Genomic DNA, 21,618 nt, shown 5'->3' with positions numbered 1-21,618 from the left:
TAATCTATTAATGTTTAAATTCATAATATATTATACTTCATTGATTGTCTCTGTAGAATTGTGTAAGAAACATTTTTATTTAGTAATCATAATAATTTTATAAGATATAATATTTTTATTTTTTAAATTGAGGTAAATGACTAGAAATGTTCTACTACAAATAATTAGAAAAAAATACATTTTATTATTTCAAATCTCATGTACTTAAACATTACTTTATCATCCTTCTCTTGGCAAAAACATATTAAATATTACTATATCATAAATTTTTGCTAATTCTTATTTTATAATATTCTATGATATTTAGTAAGAAAAATACATCAGTCTACTTCATATGAACACATAAGGAACAGCTATTCCTTTCACATATTAAATTACTTAATTATGAACTTCTCAAGTTCTACTAATTTTCTAAGATGTATTAATTGGTAATTTAATCATCCTTATATTTTCACCTTGGTGTTTTATAATCTTCACCTTTAATTATTCTTTTGAAAATAGAAGCAGTAAGTAGAAGTATACTACCAGGAGTTGAAGGGGGCTTGGGGGACTGTGGAGATGTAAGTAAGAGGACACAAAGTTTCTCTTACATATAAGAAGTAAGCTTTGGAGATCTAGTGCTCTGAATCACGTCTGTACTTAATAAAAATTTATTGCATACTTGAACATGGCTGACATAGTAGATTTTAAATATTCTTCCTACCAAAAAATACAATGAACAAACAAAGAAAAAAAGAGGTGAGGTGTTGGATATGATAGTGTGACTTAATCATTCCACAGTATATATCAAAATGTCACTTGGCATTCCATAAATATATACAACTATTATTTGTGGTCTAAAAATAAAATGAAGATGGTGCATTTCTTTGATGGTGAATATCTTTTTAAATTTTCTTTTAGTTGTTGATGGACCTTTATTTTTTTCATTTATTTATATATGGTGCTGAGAATCAAACCAAGTGCCTCACACATGCTAGGCAAGTGCTCTACCACTGAGACACAACCCAAGCCACTCATAGTATCTTTTTTGTATGTTAGCCAAATATTAAACAACTCAAATTGAACATTAAAGGATAATAAATAAATTGAATATAAAAGGATACCAAAACATGGAATGTCTGTACGATGAATATAACTCAGTCATAAAAACAAATGGAGGGCTGATACATGCTATAACATATATGAACCTTGAAAACATTTTAAATGAAGGGAGCCAAATACAAAGTTCACATATTGTGTGATTTCATTTATATGAAATTTCAAGAATAGTTAAATTTGGATTCTGTAACTTTGTGAATGCTATTAAATCTGTGTTTTAAACCTGAAATGTGTGACTTTTTAAGTATATGAATTTAATTGCAATAAATTTGTGATTATCAAGAGGTTCACTTAATAAAATGGATTTGTACTTTTGTACTCTATCAAAAATAAAATTTTAACTATTATTTAAATAAAAAAATTCTCATTTTGCTACATCATAAGGCTCTTTTAGCGAAGTTTCTTTCAACTCAAATTTGACTCCTTATGGGTGAGGATGGTAAGCATCCATCTGTGACACTATCCACATGAATTTCTGAATTCAGTGTCCACGTGAACTACTGCTGATGTTTGTAAAGTAAAACAGCAAGGTGACTCTTGGTTCTGGAGAGAAAACTTACCTGTGATAGCAAGAAGGAAATGCATTACACAATCTGCTTCTTTGACAACTAACTCTCATAGTTGGAGTATCATCTTCTATGCTGAAGCAAATGGTCCCTTTGGTAAGTGTTAAAATTAGTATTTAGTAGTAATGAAGGAAGAATTATTTCTAATGGGAGATTTATGACACTCTGATACTCTAATCATCCTCACAGAACCAATTTTTTATACTAGACAGTGGGAAACTCTCCCCCTTGCCAGATTCTGTCCACACTATACAGTAGTAAACTGTGATCTGTACCTTTGTGCCTAATTTATCATGTGCATAAATTTAGGATTGGTAGAAAAATAAGATTTTTAAGTGATCACAAAATCTGAATTCTTCACAATATATATTAATAAATCAGAAACAAAGCCATCAACAGATCTGTCTGCAGTTTAAAACTAGTGAGCAGAGATATCAAAGGATATCAGAGTTCTGAGTACTTTTTTTTCACACATTAACTCCCGATAATAGTTTTCCTCCAGCAATTTCCCCAACTTCAATTACTCTTAACTAATTAGGCTTTGTTATAAATTTCAATCATACCTAATTTTTGTTAGTGAGAAAAAATTTAGAGTCATCTTAGTACTACACATTTGGTGTACATTACTACATTTAATTACAAAGTAATAATAAAGCCTATTTTACAAACAAAGAAAAATTATACTTAGCGTAGCTAGGTACTTTGCGAATTAAAAAATTGATCCTCAAAGATGTTATCTAATGTTGTTAAAGTAGCACAGAGCTAGGAAATGCACCCATCATTTAAGTTGTATAGTCAGAGTTCTACTTAGCATACTCTATTAGCTCCTGGGGCCTAGAGATTTCCATGTCTACAGTAATTTACTACAAGTATGTAAAGGCATTGTCTGTGTGTTTGAAGATGTTAGTTACAATTAAGGATAAGCTCCAAGGCATATGCAGTTCCCACATGAGTACTGCACAGTCAAGTTGGTACAATTATGAGAAAAGAAGTCATGCAAAACTTAACCTTACAAAATTGAGTGTTCCAGGTTGATTGACTCTGCAACATCAAAAATAATAATAGACAAATTTTATCACAGTAGGTACTTGTTTATGAAAATGTCACTGTATGTACTATATTGCTTTTGCATAATTGTTGCATTTCAGATTTGTTCACTGAACAAGCTAATTCAACAGACAAGTTGTCATTAAATTTCACTGGTGGGAGGCAGATAAGATTTGCAAGCTTTTAATAGTTCAAACATTTCATCAGCCATCATTTAAAAAACTTTAGTGCACATAATAGTCATTTAAAAGAGCAATAACAGTACAATTATTTTGAAATCTGCTTAACTCTTGATTCACAAGTAAAATTTTAAGGAAGGATTATGAGAATATCTCCAGAGTTATTTTATTATTATAATAATTAATCTATAATATAATTCTAGTAGGCATTTAATAGACAGTGAGCTCAGATAGTTCTATTATACTATGTGAGTAAAAATTTTAAGTCAAAGCAGAATAAAGAACATAGTGGAGAATGAAAGATGGTGGAATAGGAGAAAGCTGCATTCCAAGCCATATTATGGCTCAGGACCAAAGCAGCGGGTGTATACTTTCAGTGAAATCAGTGATTGTGGGATTTCACTAAAATTCAATTTAGGATATTTGAAGTGGCTTAAGGACTCGGAAATTTAGATACAATAAATAAAGATGAAATAAACCATTGGAGCCAACTCCTTTGCCATACAGGCATAGACAGACATGGTATTTATCACCTGAGATCAAAAAAGCCACCCAATCTTAAATTAGGCTGCACTGTGCACTAGTGTTTGAAAAGCATGCCCTCCACTCAACTGGACACAGCTGAGGCTGAAGCCATCTTGGGGGCAACTGTGCTGCAGCGGTGGCTGCAGGAGCCATAGATTAGAATAAACACTGCCTCAATATCCCAACAGGAGCCTATTGTATGGTTTAGGGTGGACCTGGCAGAAAGTTAGTTAAAAAAAAAAAAAAAAAAAAGGCATGGAATGGACTGTACCCAGGGTAGTTGAGTTGGAAGAGTTAAGGGGAGCCCAACTCACTTCTCCTTTGTGTCTGGCATCTCATGTGACCAGCTGAAGCAGGCTGGGCGTCTGTGGGCAGGGGTGAATACACTCAGGTACCAAGCCCAGGAAGGCTGTGTTCCTGGGCCACAGTGAGAAGAGGATCAGCCCCACCCCAACTCTCTGCCCAACAATTGGAATTCTTGGGAAGCTCTTGAGAACCAGACCCCCACCAGAGATGAGCAACTGTCTGGCCCTAGGGGTGGATCAGTATAGTCTTTTCAAAGCAAACACAACACAACAAAAAACCTGAGGCCTGATTTGAACTAAGCCCCACCTACTGAAACACCATCAAAGAACTCTGTATCAGCTTACCCTGGGAGTGCACTGAACCCATCTGAGCGGACAAAACACCAACTGACAGTACATCCTAATCCATCCCACCTCGTATTGGTGAGCAGAGAAGCTGAGTCTTATATCAAAAGGCTTCAGTCTTAGTCCACTGCAACAGGCAGCTCAGAGAGCACCACAAAATAGAAAGGGATTAGCAACTCTCACCCTTTGCTCATTAGTACAAAACTCAAGCAGAATTGGAAAGAAAGACTGTTGGACATAGACAGTGATCTCTCCACCAAATCTGGTCAATTATATTAACCACCTAGGTGGAGACAGTTCCTTCTTTCTCCATTATGGGTAATTTTTTTTAATTTTATTTTTTCGCTTTGTATGTATGTGTGCTTGTGAATTCTTGCTGTGCTAATTATCTTGTTTCTTTTTCTCTAGTTTTTAGCATTTTGCAAATGTAGTTATTTTTTCCTTGCCTTGACTTTTGAGGGCTCAAGGTTTGAGGATTATATATTTTGGTTCTCATTTGTTTATTTATTGTTTCTCTTTCTCTCTCCTGATAACAAATTCTATTGTTCTCTATCCCTCTCTCTAAATACTTTGGTTCTTTCATTTTATCCCCTCTTTCCATATAAAAATCACCTGCTACATTTCTTCTGCATTTTTCTCTGTTCATATTTAAAATTGTAAAGTCTTTTCTAACATCCTAACACATTTCCTTTTCACCTAAATAACTGTATTTTTTTCAGAACTACTTGGCTTATGAAACTTCTTCCTGCACCATTAATGCTCACATACAATCATTACTGCTCTGAATGACATATTTGACACCTGTTTTTGTTTTAAAGCCATATCTTGTTTATGGTTATTGTTTTTACTGTTGACAACTATTGAATCCACTTTTCCTGTTTATTAGTGCCAATTAATGTTTGAAGATATCATAATAAGAACTAGCTATTTACTTTAATGCTTTCTATTGTCTGTGATAGTTGCTACTATTGTTTATTTTCTCTCATTATGTGAGGTGTAAGGAAGGTACAGTGACACTAATAATTCACGTGTAAAAGACTCTGCTGATAAACTAAACCCAACCATAAGACAATGTACCTTGCTTCATACATAAATTAATGACAATCTTCAGCTATACTTTAATGCAAACAATAGAAAAGACAAAAACCAAAACTAATCATTAGACCATGTAATGCCCACCTCATTCAAGTTAGGAATTATTAATATTCTAGAAAACATAGTAGACACCTGCTGTTTAATTCCTGATGTAGTTCCTATTTTTTAGTGGTTAGAATTTCTGTTAAATGCTGACCCCATCATTCATATATAGGTGGAAAGTAGTATTACAGATGTCACTGTACATTTAGCATAAATGCTAAAATGAGTTCTCTAGAAGAATAAGCCAATAAATGAGAATCAAGACAGGACAAAATGTAGCCAGAAACAAAATGTCAGAAACCACAAATGCATATTCATCCTAATGGTTAATGTTAATGGTCCCAACCCCTCAATTAAAGAAACAAACAAGCAGAGCAGATCAAAAGACCAAGATCCAACTATATGCTATTTATAAGAGACTCATTTTATAGGCAAGGACTGAAAGTAAAAGAATGGGAAAAATATTCCTTGCACAGACTATGAAAACCAACAGGAATAGCTATTCCCACAATGGAGATTTAAAGCAAAAATTAATCAGAAGACACAAAGAAGGCCACTACATCCTAGTAAAGGAAACAATCCAACAAGAAGATATAAAAACAGTAAACATTATTCCCAAAAGGCCAAGGTACCCATGTGGGGAACAACAACAAAAAAAAACACCACCACCACCAACAAAAAAAAAAAACCACACAACAAAACATAAGAACAACAATAAAACAACAACAAAAAAATCCATGACATTAAATCCTGTGTAGATACTAACACAATAATACTGAGTGATTTTAATACACAGTTATCACCAAAGACAGATCAAAATCTAAAATCAATAAAGATATCTACAACCTAAATAACACTATAAATCAAATGGACCTAACAGACATCTATAGAATATTGCATCCCAAAACAGCTGAATTTAACTTCTTCTCAGCTGCATATGCAACCTTTTGCAAAATTGATGACATACTAAGCCACAATGCAAATCTTGGGAAATTGAAAAAAATAAATGGCATAACCCCATATATCCTATCAAATCATAACAAAACAAAACTAAAAATCAAAAGTAAGAGAAATAACAGAAACCACACAGAGATTGAAAAATACTCTTAAATGAATGGATCAAAGAAGAAATGTGAGTATAAATCGAGAAATTCTTAGAAATGAATGAGAACAGAGATACAACATATTAAAATCTCTGAGACAGTATCAAAGCAGTTATAAATGAAAATTTATAGCACCAAGTGTCTACATTAAAAAAATTAGATGCCAAATAAATAAGCTTTTGGTCCACTTCAAGGCCTCAGAAAAAGAAGAACAAACTAACTCCCAAATCAGTAGAAGACAGGAAATAATCAATATGAGAGCCAAAATTAATGAAATGGAGAATAAGAGAATATGCAGGATCAATGCAATGAAGAATTGGTCTTTTGAATAGATAAATAAGATGGACCAACCCTTAGCAAAACTAACCAAAAAAAAAAAAAAAAGAGTGGGAAGAACCAATTATCAAATTCAGCAATGAATATGAATATGTCACCACAGACTCTTCTGAAATCCAGAGGATTACCAGAAGTTATTTTGAAAATTTATGCCTCAATAAACTGGAAAATATGACATACACTGACAAATTTCTAGATATATATGAACTCCCCAAATTGAACCAGGAAAATGTAGAAAACCTAAACAGACCAATGTTAAAAGTAACAAAATTGAAACAGCAATTAAATGCCTTCTGAAAAAGAAAAGCCCAGGACCAGATGGATGCTCAGAGGAGTCCTACAAGATTTTTACAGAAGAACTAACACAAGTCTTTCTCTATTTTATGAAATAGAAAGGGAAGAAACACTCCCAAATACATTTTATAAAACCAGTATAACCCTGATTCCAAAACCAGGCAAAGACACATCAGGAAAGGTAATCTACAGTGATATCCCTGATGAACATATATGCAAAAATCCTTAACAAATGTTAGCAATCTGCTTTAAAAAGCAAAACAAAAGAAAAAAAAGACAATATGCCTTGATCAAGTTCATTTCATTAGAGGGATGGAATGGTGTTTCACATATGCAAATCAAGAAATGTAATCAACCACTTAAAGAGAATTAAGGGCAAGAATCACATTATGATCTCAATAGATACAGAAAAGGCCTTGGACCTCAAAATATTAGCCAGAGCAATAGGCAAGAAAAGGAAATCAAAGAGTGCAAAATAAAATATAAAAATATATTTTAAAAAGAATATATTAGGTAAGAGTTGTCAACCTCATATCAGCCAAATGAGCACAAAATCACACCATTTAAAGAACTCCTGAAACCTGAAGTAAAAAAGAAATAAAGTAGAACAATTAACATGTGCCCAGTATGCTGAACTGTTTACTTGCTAGGACTATCACCCTTCTAAGACTTCCTCTCCACTTCAGAGAGGAAACTTCCAGCTGTTTTTTGTCTTGTTTTGTTTATGCTTTTTTATTTTTATTTTTTTTTTGAATAATCATCTTCCCTGTTTATATTTAAAAATTTTATCCACGAGAGGATCTTAAGTAGAACTATGCAGGAAAGAGGGTTCATTATACTCCAGAAGGTTTGAAACCATGGCAGGAACTGCAATATCTGGGTAGGCCCTTCATGGCTATAGGCATAAAAAGGTCTTGGGAATGTCTCAAAACTATTGAAAATGCTACAAATGCTATAGTCTCCCAAGGTGCTTCTGAGAATCACCTTCTTAGTTACATCAGGTTGAGTTGTTCACATTTTTCCCCTGACCATCTGGTCATAAATTTTTAAATCTTCTTTTGCGTGTTCCTTGACTGACATTACTCCATCTTTTCAAGTATTGAAGTCAACCTACATTTCTATGTTCCACCTTTTCCCCAAAGTACATATGTGAGTCTGTTTTCCTGTTGCAATCTCACTGGTCACCCAGTGGAATTGTCCCTTTGATGGAGGTAAAAGGTAAACACCACAGTTAAAAATAATAATTAGTAATAAAATATCCAAGCAGAGCATGCCTCTCTCTCTCTCTCTCTCTCTCTCTCTCTCTCTCTCTCTCTCTGTGTGTGTGTGTGTGTGTGTCTCTGTGTGTGTGTGTCTGTGTGTCTGTGTGTATACAGACACTTTGGGAATTAAAAAAATGGTTAAAAAATATTCAGTACATGAATTAAAGAAGAAACAAAATAATGACATGAAAACTAAATGCAGAATAATTTACTTCAAAAGCTAAGAATGCATGAATGCATTGAAATTCAAAAATTAAAAAACAAAAGAGACTGAGTTTATTTACATGTAGGCTTAACATTCTAAAGAATGACAATGATTTAACAAATAACCCAAAATAATGTCTTCAACAGACTAAGATTATGTTGAATTGAAAAAGGAAAGACACATTAGACATATATTAATCAAAGTTCTGAACTCCATAATTTGTAAAAAAGCAAAAGTTTTAGCCATCTTTTCTCCCCCCACCAAAAAAAGTGAAAACACTTATATATAAATACTTCCTACATCTCCTACATCTCTGCTACATTGCTATCTCTTCATATAGTTGCATCAATTTTCTCAAAGATTCTGAATGCAGAGAATTTTCACCTGCCCAAGAGGTTATTGATCTGTCTTGGGCAAAAAAAATCTGTTTATTCTCAGTACTTAAACTATACTGAAGAATAAATTGCAATACTCTAAAACTTTAAGTTTTTCTGGCTTTCCAAATCTATACTCAAGATTAAATCCTTCCTCTATCCTAAATCTTACTATTTGAGTCATTTAACAATAAGGGTGGAAATTTTAGAATATTAGATTCCTAGAAACGAAAGATTATTTTATTATCTCTTTATTCTCAACTTTGTCTCTCTCTACATATACACATATAAATGTATATAAATATATATACTCATTTTAAAAATGTGTATATTTATTTATAGCATTAAATAAATGTTAACATGTTGGGTTTCTCCCTCTGTTTATAAATTTTATCTTTTGCATGTCTGACTAGATGTGAACCCCCTGAATGGGACTGGAATAGAGTTTTGCCAGATAATGTGTTCTCCTTACAGACAGAGGAGGAAAAGCGATGTTCATATACTCTTGTTACCTGCTTTAAAAAGAAAGAAAGAAAGAAATAAAGGAAGGAAGGAAGGAAGGAAGGAAGGAAGGAAGGAAGGAAGGAAGGAAGACAGACATACAATCATAATTCCAGGTAGCAATATTAAAGCATTTTGTCAAAAAAATGTTTAGAAAGGATTTATGACAGGAAGTTTGCAAGTATAGCATGTTTTATTTGTATCAATATTAAGTTTATGTTGGTGAGGAGAGTACAAATACATATTAGTTAAATTTTACAAAAGATAAAGAGAAAACAGTTTAAAATGTAGTTGGAATTTACCCTTGCTTGTTGTCTTCTGCTTGTCTGGGAAATTTCTTAGGGAAATGTGTGTGAAAGTGATTTTTGTTCCTTCAAAATAGAAGCCTTAAGGCCTAGGACACATCTGCCATTTTTTCTTTTGTTTATTCCTCCAAAATTGAATATACATAAATGCTTTTCAGTCAGCCTAAGTCCCCAGATAAGTCAATGTGAAAAAGAGATGTAGCCAGTCCTCAGTGGACATGTACCTGGGTGAGAAATAAATTGTTTTTCATCCTGTATGATTTGATGCCAAAGGCCAGTAAAGTAAAATATGTCACTCAATCCACAAGAACTATCTTATTTTTGGAATTTCTTCCTATTTTTATTGTAATTTTGCCCCTTGGAGCTAGATATACATTTATGACACCTTTGCAAGCCAAGGATTATCTACTTGCTAAAATCTTCCCTTTGAAATACTTGGGAGATTCATGCCATAGATTATGATCCCAAACAAGGTTTTTTGGAGGTGTCTCAAAACTTGAATATCAGTGACTATTACAAATAGAAAGAACTATTAAATTACTAGAAAAAGTTCATTAGTATTGTCCAAGCAAATTATTAGGGTTATTAAAACATACAATCTTTAAAAAAAAAGAAATTAAGAAAACCATCTCATTTAAGAGAGCTTTAAAAAGAATGAAACATAGAAAAAATTTAACCAAGATCCACTAAGATTACTAAACTCTTAAACTGAAGAAAGGCACAAAAAACTGAAGAAGGCACAAATATAAATGAAAAGGTATCCTGTGATCATGGATTGAATTGGATTTTTATTGCTATAGTGCTTATGTTACACAAAACAATCTCCATATTCAATACAATTCCCATCAAAACTTCCAATGGCATTTTCATAGAAATTTCTTAGAGTCCTAAAATTCGAACAGAATAATAAAATATCCCGAAGAGCTAAATAAATCTCAAACAAACTAAAAAAAATGAAAAAAACATGACTAGATTAATTTAACTACCTGGTTTCAAAGTAAAAGCTGTACCAATCAAAACAGAATGGTACTGGCATAAAAGTAGACATCTCTTACCAATGAGACCAAATGCAAAGCCCAGAAATAAACTCATACACAAAGAGTAGTCAACTGTTATTCAAAAACAGCACCAAAGTATAACCAGATATATGAAAAATTGTGCTCTGTATATGAATATGAGTTGTAATGCATTCTGCTGTCATATATAACAAATTTTAAAAAAAAGAATATCACCAAACACATAATATAGGAAAAGGACAGTCTCTTCAATAAATGTCATGAGTAAAATCATATATCCATATGCAGAATGAAATGAAAACTTATCCAAACACCATATAGAAATCCAGCTAAGACAGATGAAAAAGTTATAGATAGATTCTAGGAATCTATAAATCCTGGGGGGAAAATAAGAAAAAAATTTCCTGGAAATGGACCTTTACATATAACTGAAGAAGTAGAAGCAACAAAAAACAACTATAGAAAACTGGTATAATATTAAACTAAGTAGTGTTTGCATGGCAAATAGAAACCAGTGTGAAGATAAAATATGAAGAATTTTATATGAAAATCAAACATCTAATATGAGTTTAATATCCTAAATAAAGAAAGAATTTCTATAACTCAATACCAAATGAACAAGTAAATAGATAAGATAATTTCAAAAAAGTTCACAGACCCCAAATAGATATTTCTCTAGGAGACATTCCTATGGCTTCCATGTTTGTGAAAAAACATCAGACATCCTTAATTATCAGAAAAATGCAAATCAAAACTATAGAGAAATATCTATCACCTCACATCTGTTAGTATGGTTATTGCTTAAGTATTAAAAGATAAAAATGTTGTGGAAAAAAGGAAAACTGGTAGTCAGTTGGTGGGAGTGTAACTTGATACAATCATGATGAAAAATAATGAAGAAATTCTTCAAAAGTTAAAAACAGATCTAGTGTATGATGTAAAAATTGTCTTCATGGATATTTTACCCAAACAAATTCAAGTCAGGATCACAAAGAGATATCCAGGTTTATTGCAGTGTTATTTGTTGTAGTTAAGATATGCAATTAACATAAATGTCCATCAAATGATGAATAGGCACGTTGGTGCCTGCCTATAATCCTAAAGGCTTGGGAGGCTGAGAGAGGAGGATTATGAGTTCAAAGCCAGTCTCAGCAAAAGTGAGATGATAAGCAACTCAGAGAGACCCTGTCTATAAATAAAATACAGAATATGGCTAGTGATATGACTCCATGGTTGAGTGCCCCAGAATTCAATTCCTGGTACCAGAGAAAAAAGTAATAAGAAGATGATTGGATAAAGAAAATGTGGTATATACATATAATAGAGTATTATTATTCTCTAAAAAGGAAAGAAATTCTACCATTTGTGAGAACATGGAGGTACTTAGAGAACAGTATGCTGAGGGAAATAAACCAGATAGAGAGAGACTGTATGATCTCACATGTGGAATCGAAAGTAATCAAACTAATAGAAGAAGAAACAGGTAGTACAATTAGGATTTCCTGGGACTACAGGGAGGCTAGGAGGTTACATTCATCAAGTATGCAGCGAACCATTCCGTATTTACACTTACATATATTTGCTAGGAGGGTGAGTTACATGTTAAGAATCCTTACTACAGACATACATGAAATAACAAAAACAGGATGTGGGAAGAAACTTTGGAAGGCAATGGATATGTCTATGGAGTTGGTGGCAGTGTATACTTATCTTGAAAGTTAAAAAGTTGTATGCATTAGATATGTACAACTTTTGTATGCCATTCAGTCCTCAATAAAGTGGTTGTTATGGTTTAGACATGATGTGTCCACCAGAAGTTAATGTGTGACATAATGAAAGGATTTCAGAGATGAAATTATTAGATTATGAGAGCTATAACATGATCATTGAATTAGTCCACTGATATAGATTAAATGGACTGTATAGGCAGGTTAAGATAGGATTGGAGGACATAGGACAGTCACGTGGAGTGTGCCTGGTGTTTCTATTTTGTCTCTGGTGAGCACAGCTCTCTGTTTTCTCCACTAAAACTTTCTGCTTTATCTCAGGCTCAGAGCTATGAAATTAGCCAAACATGAACAGAACCTCAGAAAGGACAAGCCAAAATGAACTCTTCCTCCTCTGTGTTGTTCTTGTCTGGTCTTTTGTACAATGGCCAAAAAAAAAAAAATGACTACAAAAATGGCTAAAAAATGTTTTGTTAAACCTGCAAATTATTTACCTGACCACTTTAGAAAATACTTGATTTAATTTACTATAACCCGTAAATATTCAGTTCTCTCTAAACGTGTAATAAGGTATTAATATCCCAAATATATAAGGTTAGAATATTCTCATTCAGATGAGTGGATGCCAATCTATGGTCCAGCTTCACATTTCTAAATTTAGAAATTTATTTAGATTAAACCAAATTTATTTAGATTAGTCTCAGAGACATGAGTCGTACATAATTCTTGTTTAATTTCTTCGTATTGTAGAAAAGTGAGCACTTAATAACATAGAAGGTGTTTTAGAGCCTTCATTTACTCAAGCTTATAATTCACACTTTGCATCCAAAACTTTGTATTTGAGGTCAGAATATTTGTAACCACCTGGGAGAGTGCTGCAGTAACTTCTTCAAGATATTCTAGCTCTGGTGTGCTGATTTCAAACTATATATTTAAATAAGAATGCTTCATGTGATTTACTTTCTTTTATGAATACATAATTGATGTTAATGTTTATTAGTATATTATTGCAAGCTTACCAGAGAATAGTATGTTATTTTTATTTCCGAGATGCACTTCAAATCTGGAAATACCATTAAATGCTGTAAATTGTGATTCATTTCCCAGAGTCTTTATATAACTATTTAATCCTTTGAGACATTCTAGAATAGACTGGGACTAGAATTCATTTGATTTGATTACTGTTTAATTCATTTTGGTCATAGGGAAGTGATACATTGAACTAACAATTAGCATTTATCTTAGAAACTTTTTATGTAGAATATATGAGTTGCTTTCCTTTATAGGTGAATTCATCAAAAATCAGTTATTTAATCAAATAAAATTTATTATTATTATTTTTATAGATAGCATTTTTAATTTGTTCTTTTTTAATATATATGACAGTAGAGTGTGTTTTGACAAATTATACATACATGAGGTATAAATATTCTAATTAGGAGCCCATTCTTGTGGTGGTACATGATGTGGAGTTTCCCTGATTGGGCATTCATATATGAACATAGGAAAGTTATGCTCCATTTATCCTACTGTAAAATTTATTATTTTAATTGAAGGTAAGTGTCACAAAAAATAAGCAGTATGTATTTGTTCATTAATATGTACATATATTTATACATTATTACATTGCTAATTATAGTTGCAATGCATTAAAAATGATTTCAGTGTCTCAATAGAAATAATAATTCCTTATCACTGTTGAAAATGATGTCTTTTTTTTCAGATTTGACCAATAAATAAAGGTGACAGGCTGCTGTGTGCCAGAATAAGGAAAGAATAGGTGATCTCTAGTTTTGGAATTCTGTATATTTTGATTTTTTTTTTCCTTTTTGGAAAGTAGGATAAGAGGAATAGAATCTTCAAAATGGTAGGATAGCTCTTCAATGATCCTGTGTCCTTACTACCTTGCTATGTCTATGCATATGCCACAAATTTTCCTCCAAATTCTGTTAAATTACATATAGGTTATTAAAAATTCAAGATGCAGAGGATTCTAAGATTTGCTGTCATCATTGTCTGTTGAATGTCAGTAAAAATATATATGAGAAAAGTGTCATTCAAATTGGAGGTCTTGAAGGAACAATAAAACTCTTCTTCGGTGTGTTTTTTAGTCTCTTTGTCTCATTGGAGTAAGTATCTGGGTACTTATCTGGTTACAAAAAGTCATTGACCCTGTATGAAGAGCACATCTTGGAGATCCAATCTTCAGCACTTTAAGTGTCTTCTCATCTGCAGATAGTTTCTTGGTTTGCTCTGATGTATCCCTGAAGGCTTATGCAATCAGCTACTGGCCAGTGTTCTTTATCCTCGTAGAGTACTGTGGAAAAGGATGACACCATGTGATTTTTGTTCACAGACTTGTGAAGGCCTCACTTCAATAACTTTAAAATAATACAAATAAGCTCACTCCGAATATCCAGAGATCTAATACAGAAGCAAATAGGCCCATGAGACTGCTAACCTAGGATGAAGTTGGATAAAAAGCAATTACACAGATCTGATAATCTGATAAAAGTTGATTATGTTTCTTATTTGGAATATTGCTGATATCTATAATTTGATTTCTGGATACATATGTAAGCCACTTTTCCTTACCTTTAATCTATCTATCACTTATTTTTTTAAAAATAAATTTTATTTATTTAATTTGGTGGTGCTGGGGATTGAACCCAGGGCCTTGTTGGATGCGAGAGAAGCACTCTACCAACTGAGCTATATCTCCAGCTCTATCTATCACTTATGAAACGTTAGTTGACACTATTGCCAGGTAGAGATAGAAGTCGAGGTTTTACTTTTGGCCCCATTGACCCAGAGGGGAGATTTGCATTACCTTAGGTTGGTGTGGGAGTTGAGGCTTTCCCAAAGGCTTAGTTTGATAACACCCCTGGCTATGAAGAGTAATGAGGGCTTCTGATTCTTGCTCTCACTATCTTTCTATCGACCTAATTCTTTAGGGAGGGGCCTCTTTACCTCCAGGTATGTGTACCAATATGCCTAGGCCTCCCACTGACACCAGGCTGACAGCTTCAGCACTACCACAGATGAATATTTGTTTCTACTCTGTCTCCAGCAGGTGCCTCCAGGTGCTTCTTCCTGGTCAGGCCCACATGAAGGTCTAGGTACCCCACTGTGTGGGGTATTGGGTTAGGTCTATGATTTTCTGCGGTGTCTTAATGTAAAGCACTTATGGTGTAAAACTTCAGTTTTACTAGATGGCTCCTCTCTTGTCCTTTGGCTAGAGAGGGAAGGATTTTGTTTTCTTTTTTTATTATTAAATTATTTATTAATTCTAATTTGTTATACATGATGGCGGAATGCAATTTATTTTATATGCACATATAAAGCACAATTTTTCAAGACACTGATTGTACATAAAGTATTTTCACACCATTTGTGTCTTCATACATGTACTTAGAGACCTCTTGTGTCAACACCCAATGATGTCCAGGTTGCTGGTGTCTGTTACTTTAAGTCCAGAATACATAAAACAAAAAATACAGCAATCAAAACACAAAGAACTCATCCTTGAACACTCTATGATCCTTGAGGTCCCTAACTGGTCTGCTTTCTCTGCTCTATTTTTAAATATATATATATATATATATATATATATATATATATATATATATATATATATATATATATATATATATAAAGCTTTATGTAACCAGACAAATGGGGATAAGTATGTATGTATAATTCATATCCCCAGAAAAGTAATTTGGCATTTTCCTAAATTTCTCCTTAAACATTCCAATCTTTAAAGTTCTTCTAATTCTAGTAATATTTCATCATTCACAGTCCAAAAGCATATTTTTTGATCCTTCTTATTCCCTAAAATCTTTTCCCTAACTACTTACTTCTGAACATTGAGCTTTGCTGAGTAACATCATTATTTATCTTTGAACAAGTTAATTTAATATCTTTAGGTTCCTTCTCCTTTTTTTTTCTTTGCCATTAAGAATGGAATCCATTATATCATTTTCAAAGATAACAATACAAATCCAACCACCAACCATGGAATACTGTTAGGAAGATATATGGGAAAAAAATGTGAAAAGGTGTCTTGCTCATTAAAATTTTGACTGTTGGGACTCATTTTTTAGTCCATTCTAAATATAGAAAATATGGGAGGTGATTTTTAGAAATTATTTAATATTCCCGCAAACTATGAAGTACTAATATCAATATAAATTATTTAAATTTATTCATCTTTTGTGGGCACATTATTTCATACATGTGATCCTTAGAAAAAGTTCCAGAACTGATTTGAGTGATGATATATAAATTTAACTAAAAGATAAAAACTTTGTAAGTTTCTCCTAACTTACACATTGTGTACACTTTGACTTTGTAAATTTTTATTTAATACCTCAAGGAAGTGCCAACTCAGTGTCTATATGTATGGATATATATTTAATGAATGAAATATTTTCACTGAACACTAAAATAAATGTTTGGACTTCATTTTCCATTAAAATTTTCAGTATGGCATAATCAAATGTTATTGTACAGAACAAAAATTAGATAAATATTTTATTTATTATTTTTAATTGTGCAAACTTTTGTTAAAATGTTATATTTGTATTATAATACCAAAATTAAAATTTAGACATTGAAATCAATTTTTATTGTTAACAGGAACTCTTAATTGAGGGTAGATCTGTTAAACTTAAAATATCTTGACATTCTATTTTTTACAGAATAGCAAGCTATTATTACTTAAAAAAATTCTACTAAATATTATAATCATTAGGTGACCAGAGCATTTTGATTGCTGAAGTAGAGTGGATAACAGCACTGAATGGTAAGTAATTAAAATTACATCCTTGAAAGGGTTAATATGACTTTAAAATATGCTTAGCTTTCTCATATATTAAAATAGTACTGCTTGAACAACAATGTCATCCAAAGGAGAAAAATGTTAGCTATATTTAAAATAGCAGACACAAATTTTCTTACAGCAGGATACTAATGAGGCCTTGTTGATTGATCTTATCAGCAGAAATGTCCATTTTGAAAATCATCTCTAACCTGGCAGTGGAGAAGGAAAAACTAATAATATATAGGCCCTGTCCTTCATAAACTTTCAGTCCAATATATCTTGAAACTTCTTAACCTCTGAATATTAAACTGCAAGTGAAGATCTATTGCAAGGTTTTCATAAATATATCTTTTTCAAATCTTTTATATAAAATTTTAAAGTTTTTTAGCTACTACATTATTAACCTCTATGTACTGAGAAAGCAAAACAATTTCTTAATAAAAATAAATATGGCTTCTCTTCATACTTTAAATCTTAAATATTTCATCTCCAGGGGATTTTCCCAAAATTCATTAGATAAAGTAGATAAAATATATATTTCAATCTCTTTCATAGAGTTTTATTTTTTAAACTACTTAATATCAATCCAGTTATATATTTTTTTGTATTTACTAATTATTATTTTTATTATGTCATCCTACTAGACCATATGATATTGGAATGAAATGCTGTATCTAATTTTCTTTTCTTTTTCTTTTTTTTTTTTTTTTTGGTACTGGGTATTGAACCCAGATGGCTTAAGGACTAAGCCACATCCCCATCCCTTTTTTCAGTTTTATTTTGAGACAGGGTATCTCAAAGTTGCTTAGGGCCTCATCATGTTGCTAAGCTGGTTTTGCACTTCCTATCCTCCTGCCTCAGCAACCTGAGTCAACTGGGATTTGTTCACAATTCAATCCCAAGAACATGGCACTTAGCATTAAATAACAATGTCCTCCAAAATTGCCCCCAAATTTAGCGAGCAAAATATGTTTTAATTTAAATGCATGTGCAATGAGATATTTTTATAATTTACTTTGCCTAGTATTGTGATTCTGTGCCAACACCTATAAAATTGAGGGTGGGAATGAGATATAATAATAGAATTATAATAAATAGAATAAACTCGAGAAAGAGAAAAATAATGATAACCTATATTTTTTTGGATTGTCTGAGGCTTTAATTGGATAATTTCTTTTATTTTCATTAAGTATTTTCATACAAAAGAATAAAGTTCAAACAGAAAAGCACAAATATGCTTTTTAATAGTCATCTAGTAATGTTTTATGCCAAAGGTGCTAAATCTATTACTGCTTTTTATGTTGATCTATTAACTCTGACTTTACTTTAAATAGTCTCTTCTAAACTGCGAGGAAGGTTTCATTACAGCACTTAACTATCACAACATAAAAAAGTAAATATTCCTGGGACTGGGATTGTGGCTCAGTGGTAGAGCGCTCGCCTAGCACATGCAAGGCCCTGGGTTCGATCCTCAGCACCACATAAAATAAATAAATAAAATAAAGATACTGTGTCCAACTACAACTAAAAAATAAATATTTAAAACAAAAAGTAAATATTCCTAATTGAATCACTTAAAAGTTATATAAAAAATATCTCAATATAAGTTAATTTAGATTAATTTTCAGAAATAAGATTTTTATTTTTCATAGAAGTCTGGCTTTAGAATCTGTTTTCTAAACAGCCCTTGTATCAACACCTTTCCTAACTTTGCATACTGGAATCAACATGACATATAAGAGATTAAGTTCAGTTCAAGAGTCATACTGCTGGGCAGGTTTTAACTAGGTCTTTAAAGGTTTATCTCTATGTAATATTTACGGGTGGTGTATTTGTAAATCAGACTCACAGGAGTCATGGGTCTTAGACAATGCTTAGCTAATTCCAAATTTTACCAATAATTTAAAAGATACAATCCTTGGGTCAGGAGAAACTGTCTTCTTAGGGAAGTCTGAGACTAGTGCAATTCTCAAAAATGCCCCTTTTCTCCCAGATTCATATTTTGGGTTTGGGTTTAAGAGATGAACCTCCTGTTCAGCAATATACTTAGAAGCACTGTGAATGTCGTTAGGTTGTGGAATATTTCTATTACATAATCCATTAATTATATAGTTAAATTTGACTGGCCTTGACTTTCCAGCCAGCTATACCCCATAAACTCATAAATCCCAGATTTATTTTCAAATAAATAGTCTCATTATATCTGCTAAAAACATTTTATAAATAGGAAATTTGATATGTCCACTAGTAAATAATATTAATTCTTTATGTAGGAGGTTTGTTAGAGAAAAATGGGGTGGGGGTTCACTACATTGGTATGATTATAAGGAGGTTTAGTTGAAGTGCTTTATTTAGTTTGGTAGTTCATTTGCAGATATAGACTGAATGATTTTAGAACAGCACCTGACTCTTGTTCCCATTGATCAGAGAACTGGTCTGATAGCAGATATGAGTACTTCCCTCATCCCTAAATTCCTTAAATGGTGAACAGATAAAGTTAAGCTCAGAATTACCTACATTGCCTCAGCACTCCATAAAAATGTCATCTTCATATTCTTAAAAATGCTTAATTGATAATTTCAACCCTTTTATATCTTAAAAGAGAGATTCAAATATTCTACATAATAATGAAGTTATATGTCAACTACTGCTTTTATATACAAAATTCTGTTCTGCTTATACAATGATATATAATCAGATTTTATTAAACTACTTAATAGTCATTTTAATTATATATGTATGTATACACATATATTCATATATATATACATATGGTGTATTAAGAATCTTATTATATCAAATGTGCTAATATAGATTTAGGTAATCTTTGAGAAAAAAAATATGTAAAAGTGTATACTAGTATATCTTCAGGTAATCTTTGAGGAAAATATATAAATATCAAGTACTTAAAGGAATCAAAATCTCTTGAAACTTTTGGGAGTCTGAAATTCCAAAGCACTTCAGACATAGGAATACAACTTCAATCCATTTTACCTCAATACATACCATTCAACTTCTTATACATAAAAGCTTAAATGCCAATTCTAACAACTCTACTCATGGTAACGTTACCATAAATAGATAGATGGTGTATCACAGATTAGCATAGTTGCTGCTCTTTCTTTTAGTTTGTAAGGTCCTCTTTCATAGCCTCTCTCACTTTTTACATTTCAGTGCATATATGGGTTCAAAATGAGGAGTCAATACAACATCACTATCTTGATTTAATAGCAAATAGCTCATTCTTTCTTTTGCAAATATTTTTTACTGGTTCTTTTTTGTTACACATAACATTAGGACTGATTTTAACATAATTATAAAAGCATGGAATATAATTTGCTCTAATTAATTCCTCAGTACTTACCTCTTCCCTTCCCTTGATCCCTTTCCTGTATTCTAGGGAAAAAAAAAAATCCCAGCTTCTCCTCTGTGTATTATTTGTAGTGTACCAGTAACTCACATAAAAGGCCGCCCCAGGGTTTCAGATTTCAGAGATGATGATTTCCTTCCTGTGCAGGCTTGTGTGATAAGATGTGTCAATCTAAGCAGTATGCAACTTTGGGATGTATGTTTTCAAGACTGCCCTTGAAAGAAGGCTTGGGTTGCAAGATTTAAAGACAAGACAGTTTAGGATCGAAAAGTGTTAGGAGGCTTTATTTTATTTTGTTTTGTTTTATTGTTTGTTTGTTTTTAGTCCCACCATGATTGATGGCTAGGTGTTTGAACTAAATGTTTACTGGAAGAATCTGGCCTTGCAAGAATAATTTCTTCACAGGATTCTTATTTGAAAAATGAAATACTGTCACGTAGACACAAAGATACAATATGATAATTTTAGTGGATTCAGTCTCATTCTTTAACCTTAGAATAAGTTTATAGGTTTCCCTTTTAGGAGACTAGAATTACTGAAATTAAAGCTAGCTAATAGTTCTTTTTTATAGAGAATAACAGTATCAGAATTGAAATATACCAGTAGCTCTCCTTTCACCAAAATAATGTGGTCAAGAAAGAAAGAAAAAAAAAAACATGGAGAATAGAGGAATCAGTGAACTCACTAACCTAAAATAATAACCTAGTAAATTTTGTTTTATTTTTCTTTTTTTGCCATGCAAAGCTTCTGACATATATTTGAAACTTCTACTCAGTTCTGAATTTGGATATAAAAATATTTAATCACACACTTAAGACCATAATTATAGAAAAGTTGCCACACCTAACCTATACAAAAATAGTCCACGGAATTTACACTTCAAGTTTACGACAGATAAGGCATTGAGTTAATTTTATCGTTTTGACTGGACAGCCATTTATAAATTATCTCAAGAGTTATTAGAAATTCACATTGACATTTAATTCAATTAGTTATATACTGTCAAATTGATACTGAATGTTGATTATGCTAAAGACATATTTATATATAGTATAGTAGTCTTCCGTGGTAGTTTTAAAGCATGAAAAAAGTTTTGAA

This window comes from Callospermophilus lateralis, chromosome 17, assembly GCF_048772815.1.
Source record: "Callospermophilus lateralis isolate mCalLat2 chromosome 17, mCalLat2.hap1, whole genome shotgun sequence".
NCBI lineage: Eukaryota > Metazoa > Chordata > Mammalia > Rodentia > Sciuridae > Callospermophilus > Callospermophilus lateralis.
Note: the sequence above shows the minus strand (reverse complement) of the source record.